The sequence below is a fragment of the Chelonia mydas genome, chromosome 13 (genome assembly GCF_015237465.2).
Source record: "Chelonia mydas isolate rCheMyd1 chromosome 13, rCheMyd1.pri.v2, whole genome shotgun sequence".
Classification (NCBI taxonomy): domain Eukaryota; kingdom Metazoa; phylum Chordata; order Testudines; family Cheloniidae; genus Chelonia; species Chelonia mydas.
The window spans coordinates 21,125,470-21,141,031 of record NC_051253.2 but is presented as its reverse complement, the minus strand read 5'-3'; positions in this window follow the sequence as shown (position 1 = coordinate 21,141,031).

The window sequence follows — 15,562 nt, the reverse complement described above, 5'->3', positions numbered from 1 at the left end:
TTTTTTACCTTTAAGGCATTTCAGTTGTTTGCCATTGCCTCTGATGGTGTCCCATTCAAAGTCCTACTATTGTGCAAAGCTAAACAATTGAGCCTTGCATTGCATCACCAGCCAGGTTAGGCAGGGTGACAAATCCCCCTTGCCCCAAAGGGCCATTATCCCCTGGTGACTAATCTCTATTCCAAGTCTGTAAAGCAGACTTTTATGGTAAATACATTATTCCTTAAATATTACCCATGCACACATCTCACAAAGATTCTCACTCTTGACAAGTTACCAGCCTTGTGTAGATCCCTTCCACGTTCCTCTTTGTGGGTAAGTGTCCTGTAAGACATGTGTGGTGTGCTGTCAAGGTTCCTTCCCCACTCTGAACTCTAGGGTACAGATGTGAGGACCTGCATGAAAAACCCCCTAAACTTATTTTTACCAGCTTAGGTTAAAACTTCCCCAAGGTACAAACTATTTTACCTTTTGCCCCTGAACTTTATTGCTGTCACCACTAAGCGTCTAACAAATATATAACAGGCCCGCTTGGAAATGTCTTTCCCCCTAAAATCCTCCCAAACCCTACACCCCCTTTCCTGGGGAAGGCTTGAGAAAAATCCTCACCAATTTGCATAGGTGAACACAGACCAAACCCTTGGATATTAAGAACAATGAAAAAGCAATCAGGTTCTTAAAAGAAGAATTTTAATTGAAGAAAAAGTAAAAGAATCACCTCTGTAAAATCAGGATGGTAAATACCTTACAGGGTAATCAGATTCAAAACACAGAGAATCCCTCTAGACAAAACCTTAATTTACAAAAAGACACAAAAACAGGAATATACATTCCATTCAGCACAACTTATTTTATCAGCCATTTAAACAAAACAGAATCTAATGCATATCTAACTAGATTGCTTATTAACCCTTTACAGGAGTTCTGACCTGCATTCCTGCTCTGGTCCCGGCAAAGGCAACACACAGACCGAGAGAACCTTTGTTTCTCCCCCACTCCAGCTTTGAAAGTACCTTGTCTCCTCATTGGTCATTTTGGTCAGGTGCCAGTGAGGTTATCCTAGCTTCTTAACCCCTTACAGGTGAAAGGGTTTTTCCTCTGGCCAGGAGGGATTTACCCTTCCCTTTATATTTATGACAGGTGCAGTGAGTTTGTCAGGCCTGCGGTGACAGCTGTTTGTGAAGATCAGGGGGCCCCTCCTTGCCAAGGGGTGCTGGTGTCACAGTGAGCTTGGGGTGGCTGACAGTATGGGCAGGGCACTGAGGCTGGTAGGGCAGGTAACATTCACTGGGCTGGGGGGCAGGTGGTGCCAGGATGGGGCAGGGGCGGGTACATATCAGTCTCCAGCGCTCGGGCTGCACCAGGGCCAGCAGCCTCTTCACCTCGGAGTCTCCCCCACTTGCCCAGGGGCCACTCCTCCTCTCAGGCTCCCCGGCTGCTGCTGCCACGGCCTCCACCACGGAGGAGACGCAAGGGGCCAGGCTCAGCTGGGGCCCTGCACCTGCTGGCCGAGAGCAGCAGGAACCGGGCGCCCGTGCCCAGGTCGGCGGCAGCCTCCGCAGCAGCAGGGGCAGGTGGGGAGCATAGGCACCTTGGGCTCGGGCCGCCCAGCTCCCCCCGAACGGTGCCCAGTTCCTGGTCTGCTCTTGGCCAGCAGGTGCGGGGCCCCAGCCAAGCCCGGCCCCTTGCATCTCCTCCGCGGTGGCGCCCCCCACCCGCGCCCTCCCGGGTGGCCGTGGCAGCAGCAGCCGGGGAGCCTGAGAGGAGGAGTGGCCCCCGGGCAAGTGGGGGAGACTCCGAGGTGAAAAGGCTGCTGGCCCTGGTGCGGCCTGAGCGCTGGAGACTGTCAGGTACCTGCCCCTAAGCAATAGTGTAAAAAAAAAATTGGGGGGCACCGCTTTTTGGCACCCCCAAATCTTGGCTCCCTAGGCAGCCGCCTACTTTGCCTAGTGGTTACACCGGCCCTGAGTAGGGGACAGAATCAGACCTTTCATTTCTGTCTCTCCTTCACCCCCTTTCACTAAATCATAGGTTGCATCCACTGTAACATTCTAGAATAGCTGGTGTTTCTTGGCTAGGTTTCTAGATCACCTTTTTAGTAGAGCTGGTTGGGAATTTTTTAGTGAATGTGATGTGTTGTTTTTTCCGCACAGAAAAATGCCAATTTATTGAAACTGAAACTGGTCATGCAACAGAATCAGTTTTGACAAATCTTCCAACTCCAAAAAAAAAAAAATGGAAACAAAGTTTTGAAAACATCCTGTTTCCACATTTTCAAGCAGGAAAGTTTTGGTTTTTCAAGTTAAAATGATTTTTTTGTTTTGAAATTTTAGTACATTTAGAATAAATTTAAAACAAAAAGCAAAGACTGTTGAGAATGAAATATTTCAAAAATATTGAAATAAAATGTTTTGACCTCAACAGTCCTTTTTAATTTTTGGTTGGTGAAAATTTTTTTAATATTTCAAATTTTCATCACAATTAAGGACAATATCTTAAAATTTTTCACAGGGTGGGAAAACTGTTACCTGCCCCAGTCTCTTTATAGCACACCCTTGCTATAGAACATACTGGTTCAAGTTGCTAAATGACTTCAAGTCTAATAACTAGGTGAGCACAAACCATAAAAGTCACATGCAGATTTCAAACACCCAGAAGTTCAGGGGTGTTTGAACTTGGGGTTTTGGCTCAGTCCACTGAAGTGGTGATGATGATGCAGATGAGGGTTTGGATTTCAAACATCCTAAATGTAGGGTTTCAAAGCTGAGTCTTAGGTTATAACCAGTCCTTAATTATTAACTACCTGTTTTCACCTGCCCATCACTTTCTGATGAATTCTCCTTTGGGGCTGAAATTTTCCTAGCTTAGTCTGTAATGATAGGGGGAATTTTTCGGGAAAGTTTCAAGGAAAAACCCCTCAGTCATTTTTGCTTTGTGCACATACGGGGGAAAAAATATTTTTTTTCCTACTGGAAGAAACTTATTGCCCAACCTCCCGAGGCCCAAAAGGTTCCTGTAACAACAATCATCACAACTTTATTATTTTAAAAGTGCCTATCAAAGCATTTGAGGTGCACTCACAACACAGTATTTTAAAAACTAATAAAAATAAGTCATCCACATCATTAACACTCATAGAGCCTTCGCTATTCTCAAAGCTCTGTGCACACATTAACACCACCTCTCTGAAATAGGTCAGTAATAATTAGTATCAAATAATACAAACACTGTATTGAATTAGGTTCTAGATAAATATCTAGGATGAAATTCTGGCTCCATTTAAGTCAATGGCAAAACTCTCTTTAATTTCAAGGGAGCCATGATTTCACCCTTAGCCCTTATAGATATTGTTCCTCTTTTACAAGCAGACCATTTTAATCCGGTTTGCAGGCGGAACATTTTCTAGTGTTACTCTGTTCTTATCTCTGGCTCATTAAGAGGAGCCCACTGGATGCAAAGAGTCTGAGTCAAAGCTCAGTGCAGTCAGTGGGAGGCTTTCCACTGACTACAACTGGATCAGGCCCTATATTGGTCATATGCCCGGAGGCTACACCTCACCTGCATCTATCATTGTCCTAAATGTGATGATCAAAAATGAACACACATGACCGTGCTGCCTCGTCCTGCTTGTTTGCTCCGTGATACGTGAATAGAAATTGCTTTGATTTAGAGTTCAACTGCAATAAAAAGCCACCATGGATCAGTTTCATCCTTATCCCTCAATGAACAGGAGAGGGCAAGTATGGGGCTTGTTTTAAGGCTCCACTGGCCGCAGATGAGGCACTTTGCATGCTCCCAAGGTGGGCATTTAACTTGGAAAAGAAAACGCCTTTTCCTGTTTCCATTGTGGTTTTGCTAATGTTTCCAGCTGGAGGGGGATTGAATTCATAGTTTGCAACTTCCCTTAGTGTTTGGGGGAAGATGACATTTGTCCCACATTCCCACCCCAAGTGTAGTCGTGAAGTGGCTTAAATATTTTCCTTCTAAAATCTTCCCTACTATGGGAGTTGCCTGGAGAGATGTCTGGAAGGACAGTTCCTTTTCAGTAACCAAGCATCAGGAGGTACTGCTGAGGACTATCACATCATATCTAGAGCAGGGGTGGCAGGTTTGTATAATTTTTGGTGGTGTCCAGAACAGGTCCAAGTCCTGCCTTCCCCCTCTCCCCCCCCCCCCCCCGCCTTGTAAGCCAATATATATATTTAAAAATAATGTAAAAATGTGAGGGCTCTGGGGTTGGGCTGGTGATGAGGGGTTTGGGGTGTGGGAGGGGGCTCAGGGCTAGGGCAGAGGGTTGGGGTGTGCAGTGAGAGCTGTGGGGTGGGGCCAGGAATGAGGGGTTCACGATGCAGGAGAGGGCTCAGGGATGGGGCAAAAGGTTAGGGTGCGAGGGGATAAGGACTCTGGCTGGGGCTGGGAATGAGGGGTTTGGGGTGTGGGAGGGGCTCAGGACTAGGGCAGAGGGTTGGGGTGAGAGGGGTGAGGGCTTTTACTGAGGGTGCAGGCTCTGGGGTGGAGCAGGGCTGGGGATGAGGAGTTTCGGCTGCAGGCAGGCCAGAGAGGACTCCCCCTTTTCCGCCCCCCAGCCCTCACCCCCACCGGCAGCACACTCACCTCACACCACTGTCACTGCACGTGCTCCTAGGTCTCAGGTCCCTCTCAGGTCCCTCTCAGGTCCAGGAAGCCCCCTCGCCTACTCTGTGATGGGCTGCCATCACATTTGCACCTCCTCCCCTGCTGCTGCCCCTCACCGTAGCTTCCCTGAGAGTGGGGGGTGGAGCTGCCTCTTGGGGCAGGAGTGGTGACTGTGGGCGGGGGGGCCCCCGTGCTAGTGGAGGGTCCCGCTGGAAAAGAGAAGAGTCTGAGGCAGAAGGCCAGCCTGCCCTGGCACGAGTGATTGGGTGGTGCTAGGACCCTGCGGTGGCAGTTGATGCTGGGAGCCAGCAGAGCGGAGGCAGCATGGAGCTGCAGGGGAGAGGCAGGGATGCTCCGGGACCCAGGGGATGCGCATGGGGGCAGCAAGCGGGGGCCAGGGGACACTCAGGGGAGGTGCATGGAGGTGGCAGGCGGGGCCACGGGAGAGACCCAGTCCCAAACATTGGTGGAGCTGGGCCCGCGGGCCCTGAATATTCCTGGAGCCCGGGCACCACGGGCCCATATAACTCACCGCCCCTGATCTAGAGAGCCTCTGTCTACTCCCCCAACAGGCACATTTCCCTTGGGCTCAGAGAAAGACGGTGAGTCTAGCAAGCCAGAGCCAGCAGGCAATTGTGCTAAGGATTGAGGCAGACGTGTGGGCTTTTGAAAAAGCCAGTTTCATCTCCTTTGTTCTTCTCCAAGTCATATTTGGTTGGCACTATGGCACGCTCTGAACTGCTTTCATGGACGCAAATCAGCCATGTAAACTGTGCAGAAAGAGGCCTCCAATGGCAGATTTTCAGCCAAGGTACAAGGCTCATTATGCTCCTGACAAGGTTCCTTCCCCACTCTGAACTCTAGGGTACAGATGTGGGGACCTGCATGAAGGATCCCCTAAGCTTATTTTTACCAGCTTAGGTTAAAAACTTCCCCAAAGTACCAACTTTGCCTTGTCCTTGAACCGTATGCTGCCACCACCAAGCGTTTTAAACAAAGAACAGGGAAAGAGCCCACTTGGAGATATCTTCCCCCAAAATATCCCTCCAAGCCCTACACCCCCTTTCCTGGAGAAGGCTTGATAAAAATCCTCACCAATTTGCATAGGTGAACACAGACCGAAACCCTTGGATCTTAAGAACAATGAAAAATCAATCAGGTTCTTAAAAGAAGAATTTTAATTAAAGAAAAGCTAAAAGAATCACCTCTGCAAAATCAGGATGGTAAATACCTTACAGGGTAATCAGATTCAAAACAGAGAGAATCCCTCTAGGCAAAACCTTAAGTTACAAAAAGTCACAAAAACAGGAATATGCATTCCATCCAGCATAGCTTATTTTACCAGCCATTAAACAAAAGGAAATCTAACTCATTTCTAGCTAGATTACTTACTAACTTAACAGGAGTTGTAAGGCTGCATTCCTGATCTGTTCCCGGCAAAAGCATTGCACAGACAGACGAACCCTTTGTTTCCCCCCGCTCCCGATTTGAAAGTATCTTGTCTCCTCATTGGTCATTTTGGCCAGGTACCAGCAAGGTTATCTTAGCTTCTTAACCCTTTACAGGTGAAAGGGTTTTGCCTCTGGCCAGGAGGGATTTTATAGCACTGTATACAGAAAGGTGGTTACCCTTCCCTTTTTTTTTATGACAGCCCCACTCCTGTATTTTCCACTGCATGCATCTGATGAAGTGGGTTTTAGCCCACGAAAGCTTATGCTCAAATAAATTTTAGTCTCTAAGGTGTCACAAGTACTCCTCGTTCTTTTTTCTGATACAGACTAACACGGCTACCACTCTGAAACCTTATTATACCTGTAACCCTGCTTATTTGTTTATTACTGAATGTCCATGTGATGAATCCAGATGTAAGCCTTGGAATTTTGGCTCCTTTCTGAATCACAGGTTGCTGCTATGCTTTCCTGTGATGTTAGATGGGGGCGGGAAATACACCCACAAAGAGATGCTCTTTGCTTTTAAAGCAGAGGCCCGAATCCAGCAGGAAGAATCATGCATGTAGTCCCCCTGCATATGGGTGGAGCCCCACTAAAGTCACTGATTCTCCAACTGGGCACAGGGGTCTAGCTGCGCAGAGTGTTCTGCAGGGTTGCGGCAGTATTTATATAAAAAAAGTCCTCATCAATGTTATGTATAACAACTTGGATTAATTTAGGAAGTATTTCTGCATAGCTACTACTTACACACTTAGTCCATGCTTGTCACTGTATCTGAATGCTTTGGGGCTGGGACTCTTTTCATTATGAGTCTGTACAGCTCCTTGCCCAATGGGGCCCTGACCCAGGACTGGGGCTCACAGGACCCACTGCAATACAAATAGCAAGTAATAATTATACATATGGAATTTCCTTTGTCACCATTTATGCCATATCATCGTTGCCAACTCTCACAGTTGTATCACAGGTCTTGTGAGAAAGTTGCACCAGCTTAAGTAAAGGTGGGATTTTGAAACTGACTTAGTTCAACTGCTACAAGACCTTCTTCGGACACTGTTAATTCAGTTTAAGCCAGGCATGTTTCAGTTTATCGTAAATCGGTTTAGGAATTCACTAAAGCTAAACTGTAATAAGAGTGTCCACAGGGGGAATTGCACTGTTTTAACCAAAGTAATTTGAACTCTTAAAATGAAATCAGTGCAACTATGTTAGGCCTCGTCTACATAAGTTTCTATCCCTTCTGGTTGCAGAGAAAAGATGTAAAACATTAGCCCTAAAAACTTCATAACCAAAAAAACAGTAAGAAGAGCCCAGAGTTTTAGTTTTAAAATCTCATTGTTTTGGGGACATGACTTTTTTTTGAACACTTAGGGTTGGCAGAACTGGCCCCAGGTTTGTCTGTTGGTGAGCCTTTGGGCAAAGGACTATGGGGAAAATTTTCAAAAGTGCCCATATGATTTTCAATAAGACTTAGGCTCCTAAGTGCCTGAATTGCCTTCAAAAATAGATCAGTAAAAAACCCACCATTTATTATTTTTAAAAATCTCATTATTTTAATCTCATGACTATGTGGGGCTTCACTCCTGTTCTGAGGTGGGCAGTAATGCTATTTAAGCTTTGTGCGTTACTTTTTCTTTGGAAAATGAATCTTGGTTAGTCAGTTTCACATGTGTTTATAATCAGTTTCACTTCTGGGATTTATTAATTCTGTGTAGTAATATTTGGGATACAAGCTCTGCTGGGGAACATTTACATCCCAACTAAAATGGTTTTCAATGGATTTTTTAAAATGATGGAAATACTTCTAATCATCTGCGATTTTGTAAAACTATCTCCTTTAATAAAAATAGAAATGCTGGGCCTAAGTCAACCTGACAATGGCTTATTAAATGCTCTGATGGGGTTTGTTTAAAAAAGACTTCCTGTAAATGCCACGATATCATTGAATCTTGGCAGAATTATTGTCCTTTTAATAGTAATAGGGCTGTACCAGTTTTTCTTGGGCCATCCCATATTCTGGAGGTTAGGCTCACAGATACTAGTATGTTCTGAAAAATCTTTTGGGACTGGCACAACATTGTCCTGTTCAGACATTGAGTTTCAACATGGCACTGTCATGACTCAGCCAGTGGCCCCAAACCTTGGATCTGACTGAGATGCACTGTGTACATGGTATAGGATTTGAGGGAGGGGTAAAAAGATGGCTTTATACCTCTTGATGCCCTCTGATACCTGAGGCTGCCATGCTCTTGTTTGCCATCTGCAGTGACCCCCAAGGGTAGCAGCACTGCAGCCAGGTTCCCTCCTTCCAGACATCCCATGACATTCCAGGGGTGGGAGCAGGCTATGTAGAGCCAGTTATGCCACCTTGGGATTCCTCCACCCCGAGGGTATCCTCAGCTGCCCAACTAGTTCCTTTGCCCCACAGAAGCATTGTAAAGGGGCCATAGTATGAACTTAGATGTGGCCCAGTAAGTCTGATGCCCACTGTGGGACAATGGGAACACTGTGACACTACTGACAAGTCTTTCCTGCAGGATGAATGGTGGCAACCCAGTAAATAGGCCTTTAAATTACTCTGATAGCAGGCCCATTTCATCCCAGAAATCAGAGACAGGAACGATCTAGTAATGTCAGTGGCTCTCCAGCCACACACACTTCTTCATAAGTAAACAGCATTGTCTAGGGCTCTGGACTGGGAGTCATGACTCCCACTTCTATTTCTGGCTCTGTCAGTGACCAGCGTGTGACCCTGATCACACGATGTAGTCACATCAAGTGTAAAACTGGAGTGAGGAATCAGGCCTAGGGGTTTAAATCTGACAATGGATCTGATCCTCCCTCTCTGGCTCTTGCATGGCCCCCATCACCTGGTATCTGAGCACCTCAAAAGCTTTTCATGTCTTTATACTCACAACTGCCCTGTGAGGCAGAGGAGGAATTGTGGCATAGAGGCTCGAGCCTGGTCTACACTTAGAAGATTTACAGGCTGAGCTATGTCTGTTGCGTGTGTATGTTTGTCCTGATGTAAACACAGTTATGCCAGTATAAAAGTGCTTATGCTGATATATCTTACACCTGGTCTATACTGGGGGGCGGGGGGGGAATCGATCTAAGTTACGCAACTTCAGCTACGTGAATAACGTAGCTGAAGTCGACGTACTTAGATCCACTTACCGTGGTGTTTTCACCACGGTAAGTTGACTGCTACTGCTCCCCGTCGACTCTGCCTGTGCCTCTCGCCGAGCTGGAGTACAGCAGTCGATGGGAGAGCCCTCAGGGGTCGATTTATCGCGTCTAGAGTAGACACGATAAATTGATCCCCGCTGGATCGATTGCTGCCTGCCGATCCAGCGGGTAGTGAAGACATACCCTTAGTTTGCTTCCTGAACCAGAAGTTATCCTGATATAAGCAGTTTTATACCAGTCTAACTGTGTCTACTCTAGGATTTTATTTGTTTGTTTATTTTGCTGCTTTTCCTATGCCAGCATAGTTAAAGTGGAAAAACTTTTAAGTGTAGACAAGGCCTAAGTGATTTGCCCAACTGGAAGTCTGCATTCAGTGTTCTTGCTTTGCCAAAGGTCTCCCGCAGCTAGGGCCCTTACCACTGGACCATTCTTCCTCTGAACCCCTTAGTCCTGAGAGTAGTCTTTACTTACTGTGTAATTCCACTAAAGCCAATATAACTATTAAATGGGGAAAGAGGAACCTCAGGATTACACGCTGCAGAGATGGGGCTCTGTATCCCTTTGAAGTGTGCATGCCACTATATTCAGTCAATGTATCCATCCTGGCCAGTGAAGGACTGTTCCCCACAGGTTAGCTCCCTCCCTATTGTCTGGATTGATCTACTGGCCGACCTTAGCATATTTCAAAGCCATCAAGCTGAAGTAGGTCTTGGGCATTAGTCCGAACTCCCCTCCCAAGGCCTGCACAGCATTGGCAGCATCGCATGCTGATATCAAGATGTCATATCACGATGTCAAAATATAACCGTAAGCCTGTAGCTATTTTGAAAGGAGGCTCATGGTCACAGTTGACATCAGGAAAACCTGTGGGTAAACCAGCCTATCAAATTGCAGGTGTCGCCTGCCCAGTGTGGGAGGCTCCACAGGACTAGCAGAGGAAAAGCTGTTCTGTGGTTAAAGGATAGATTAGGAAATAGGCTTTCTTTACATTGGGGATTTGGCCCCGTTGCAGCCATTGGTAGCCAGCTACTGCTACAGCTGCCTAGAGCAGGCATACAAAGCTGCTATAAGCTATCATTTGAATGGATACTTCTTCCATTTCAAATGGGGGCAAACTGCCCCCGTTTGAAAGTTCATCAGTTTAGGGGTTTGTACTGATGCAGCTGCACCAGTAGCTAAAATCTCAGAATAGACCAAGTTTCTATTTTCAGCTCTGATTTGCTGTGTGACCTTGACTAAGTTATTTAAAGCCACATTTTTGAAAGTGCTCTTTTATTTGGGGTTATTTTTTTGCAGAAGAGACTGGTGGTTACTCTTGAAAAATTCAGCCTTAATCTCTCTGTGACTCAGTTCCCCTACCTGCAAAATGGGGATTCTATTTCCCCCTTGGGTGGAAAATGCTGTCGAAGAGCAAAATATTACCCTATTGTACTTGGAAGAGACACTGTCCTTAAGTAGAGGTACCAAATTTAGGTTTAGGGATTCATTTTTTAAAAAACGATTTATATAAAGCCCAATATAAAAATAATGTTTAGACAAACATTTCCCTGCAGTGTTGTGAATCCACCAGCAGCAGGGTGATATTGCATGAGAAATAGAAAGTGAAATTGATTAGAAAAAAAAGAAGTGAAACTGACTAACCAAATTTGGACAGTAAAGTAAGGGAACTATTCTAGGGACACTGATTAGATTAAGTAGTTTCTTGTCTCAGTTGTCCTTGCAACACTTCAGCATTGTAACGGAGCCATTGTGTTGCACCACATACCATGCAATGGTGGCTTTTCCAGTGCATTCTGGGACCCCTGAAGTGCCTGCCTCATAAGGCCCAGTACTACTGCTGACAGCAGGACCTATAGTGTAGTTTCCAAATATGAGTCACTACACTTATGAGATGGAGCTAGGAGGACTGGCTGCATCAATGCACTGCTTGTAGCTTCCTGAACTCACATTAAGGAGAATCGTCTCATCTGTTAGCAGTATGGAGTTTGTGATACAGAAGAGTTCTGATTTTATCCAGTAGAAGGCAGTGTTAACACATACACTATCCAGTTCATTACAAAATTGCGGAACATATTTCACAAGCATAATGCCTTTTAAGTGATTCATGACAAATATAATTTTTCCCTCATAATCTGATTTAAAAATGTTTGGTTTCACTCCTCTATTATGTACCATCCTCCTTTCCACCTGACTCTTGACTCCAATAATAATAATAATAGCAAACTATGACAGCACATGCAAACGTTCATGTAATAAAGCAAGCCACTATCAGCTATTATTCCCTAACTAGTAATTACCCATGATTATGCCAAACCTTTCCCTTCCCAGGTGCAACTCAGTAATTAAAGCTGGCCTTTGAAAGTTACCTCGCAAAATGACACCTGTTAGTTCTGCTTCTATTTTCTCCTGCTCCCTACATATAAAACTGAATTATTGCTGTGGTTTATCAAGGTGGAAAACAAGGAGCTTTTGAAAGCACTGTGCTCATGTAGTTTTAAAACATAATGGGTATGAATATTTCTGAGCAGGTTATCCTAATAAAGAATGAGGGCAGTAATATATTTGATTGCTCATGTTTTGTACAACTCTTTTGTTCGAGTGACAATTTACAGGACTACACTGATACAGAATCCAGCAAACCATGTAGGTGTCTCAGGGTACTTAATGACATTATTTAAATGGACACTGGCAATAGATATATGAAGATTTGAGAAACCCAAGCATTCAAAAATCATGGGTCAGCCTCTCCCCCACCCCTCCAATCATGAGATTTTATTTTTAAACAAGACACTTTGAGTTCTTTCTCTTTGGCATCTGGTTTCTGTGCTTTTTAAGATGCATTTTCTTCACACTTACAAGCTTTTCTCTCCAACCATGAGGGCGAGAAACTTACTTTTTCTTTTAAATCAAAGCTGAGATTCTCATGCAATCTTTTGATTCCAGTAGCTGGGGCTTTAAGAAAATACACTAAAAGTTGTGAGACTTATGATAAAATCATGAGAGGTGGCAACTCTGTAAATATGCATTGTCACTCACACTTTTTCGCACTATTGAACAGAGTCAAAGATTTGGATATTTGGTTTTTTAATCTAGAATGAATAGAAATTGAATATACACACTAAAATATAAAATCAGTGAAACCTGGAAGCAGCGTATAATAAACTGAATTTAATACAAACAATATCGAGCACAGGTGATACTGTAATGATAATGCAGTACTGGACCAAGGGCAGGAGATAAAGGGCTGAATAATTCTAGACGTTCAGATCTATAACTTAGGTTTAATGTGCTGCATGAACCATGGGGCCTTGTTTAAATTTTTACCATCTTGTCCTTACATCTGAAATACAACAATCTGCCATGGATCCTGCCTACTTCATTCACTCCCTGACTGCGTAAGCCACTTTAAATAGTAAACTACAATAAATCAAATGCATCCGATGAAGTGAGCTGTAGCTCACGAAAGCTTATGCTCAAATAAATTGGTTAGTCTCTAAGGTGCCACAAGTCCTCCTTTTCTTTTTGCAAATACAGACTAACACGGCTGCTACTCTGAAATCTACAATAAAATTGTAACCCTTACATGCACCCATTCCCGTCTTTCAGAGTAGCAGTCGTGTTAGTCTGTATTTGCAAAAAGAAAAGGAGGACTTGTGGCACCTTAGAGACTAACCAATTTATTTGAGCGTAAGCTTTCGTGAGCTACAGCTCACTTCATCGGATGCTCACGAAAGTTTATGCTCAAATAAATTGGTTAGTCTCTAAGGTGCCACAAGTACTCCTTTTCTTTTTGCAATTTATTTGAGCGTAAGATTTCTTGACCTACAGCTCACTTCATCGGAGGCATCTCAATCCCTAGGCAGGGGAAGGAGAGGACAGGCTGCCACATTTGCAGGCTCCAGCAAATGGAAGAGCAGGGTCTTCTCCATTGAACAGGCGGCATCTAGGCATTCCTTATTTTCACCCCCTTGGCCCCTATTATGACTTCATCCAGCTGGTGTCCCAAGGCCCCCTGGGGGAGGGTGCTGCTCATTGCTAGTAGCTCAGCGCCACCAGCCTAACACTCTCCACACTTACCAACTTGCACTGCACCCTTTCGAAGGACAGCAGAGCTTCCAGTGCCATGTGTGCTGCTGGGAATCCACAAGAGGGAATCTGATGGTGTTACCCAGACTTCCTCTTGGGGCAGCCTGCTGCGCTATGTCCCCTCTACACTCATCCTGCCTGGGCTGTGTTAGAAAGCCGCAATCTGGCCTTGTGGCTATTGCTATCTTTCTACATTTGACAAATCCTGCCCGTCTCTCTGCAGCTGGAGAGGCTGCTGATGGCAGCAATTCTGCTGCACAGATGAGGAGGATTTGGAGGAGCTATTTCTCCTGCGGAGGAGGGCACAGCAGAAGTGGCACAGCTACTGCAGAAGCCCTGAGACCACAGTGCAGCCACAAGGGAATTTCTTGCAGCCCTTGCAGAGCTCCTCAGAGCACAGCCCAGTTACTTGGACTGGTGCTGACTGCAGGATTTGACCCTTTGACATTAGAACAGGGGCGGGCAAACTTTTTGGCCTGAGGGCCATATTGGGTTTCCAAAATTGGATGGAGGGCCAGTTAGGGGAGGCTGTGCCTCCCCAAACAGCCAGGAGTGGCCCAGCCCCCGACCCCATCCCGACTGCTTCTCGCCCCCTGATGGCCCCCCTGGGACTCCTACCCCATCCAACCTCCCCTGTTCCCTGTCCCCTGATGGCTGCCCCAGGACTCCTGCCCCATCCATCACCCACTGCTCCCTGTCCCCTGACCGCCCCCGCACCCCCCAGCCCTGACTGCCCCCTGCCGCCCCATCCAACCTGTCCTCTCATTCCTGACTGCCTCCCCAGGACCCCTGCCCCATCCAACCACCCCATCTCGCTGTCCCCTGACCGCCCCGCCCCCCCCAGCCCTGACTGCCCCCTGCCGCCCATCCAACCTGTCCTCTCATTCCTGACTACCTCCCCAGGACCCCTGCCCCATCCAACCACCTCTTCTCCCTGTCCCCTGACCGACCCCAGCCCCCCCCCGCCCCTGACTGCCCCCCCAGTATCCCTGCCCCCATTCAACCCCCTGTTCCCGCCCTGACCCCTATCCACATCCCCGCCCTCTGACCACCACCCCGAACTCCCCGGCTCTCTATCCAACCCCCAATGCCCACTTACCGCACTGCCTGGAGCACCGGTGGCTGGCGGCGCTACAGCTGCACCGCCCGGCTGGAGCCAGCCACACCACCGCGCAGCTCAGAGCACCGGGTCAGGCCGCGGCTCTGCAGCTGCACTGCCCCAGGAGCTCGCAGCCCCGCCACCCAGAGCATGGCACCGGCGGTGCAGTGAGCTGAGGTGCGGGGGATGGGGGACAGCCTCCCGGGCCAGGAGCTCCGGGGCCGGGCAGGAGGGTCCTGCAGGCCAGACGTGGGCCACAGGCCATAGTTTGCCCACCTCTGCATTAGAATCTGGTTTGGGTTTTTTAGCCAGGACACTGAGGTGCCACCTCCTTCTTTCAGATGTGCCATGAGAGACCTTTATCATATACTTTCACAGAACCAAATGACCCAAATACATAGGAGCCTGGAGAATAGAAATTCAGGCAATCTGAAGATTTTAGGGTTTCCTGCAGATTTTTTTAATTCACCAGGAGTTATGATTTCATTTAAAAATATAGTTTCCAGCTATTTCTTTTCAAAGTTAGCCCCTTGGATGAGGCACTGCTGTCTTGTTGAGTCAGCAGAGGGACAGATTGAAAAAACAGCACTTAGAGGTGTGGACTTCCCCATTTATATTGAGCTATCATAGCCTCTGTAAGCGGTCAGAATCTCACTTTAACGTTAACCACTTCCCTGCTGGTCAATGTAATTGAAATGTCCAATTAAACTAGACATTTCTTGTACTGACATTCCATTCATTTGAATGGATGTTCCCCAGCAATAACAAAGCAAGTCCTGAATAATAGATAGTCAAATAGTCTCCCACTTACTAGGGTAATGGACATGTTTATAAATGGACATGTGCTTATAAATTAGGTAAAAAGGGATAACTAAAAACTGCTAGACTCCCTTGGTGCAGTTTGTAGGATGTTGCAGGATCCTGTGGGATTTTGTGAGTTTTCTATTAAACTTGTTCCAGCAGAAGTAACTACAAAGGCATTACAGTTTAGTATGCTTATAAATATCTTTTCAAAGACCGTCCTTTTGTCTTACATTTATATCTGGTAATTGGTGGAGGCTCCTGACATCCAGAAATGGGAAGATGAAACTAAGGTGCACTC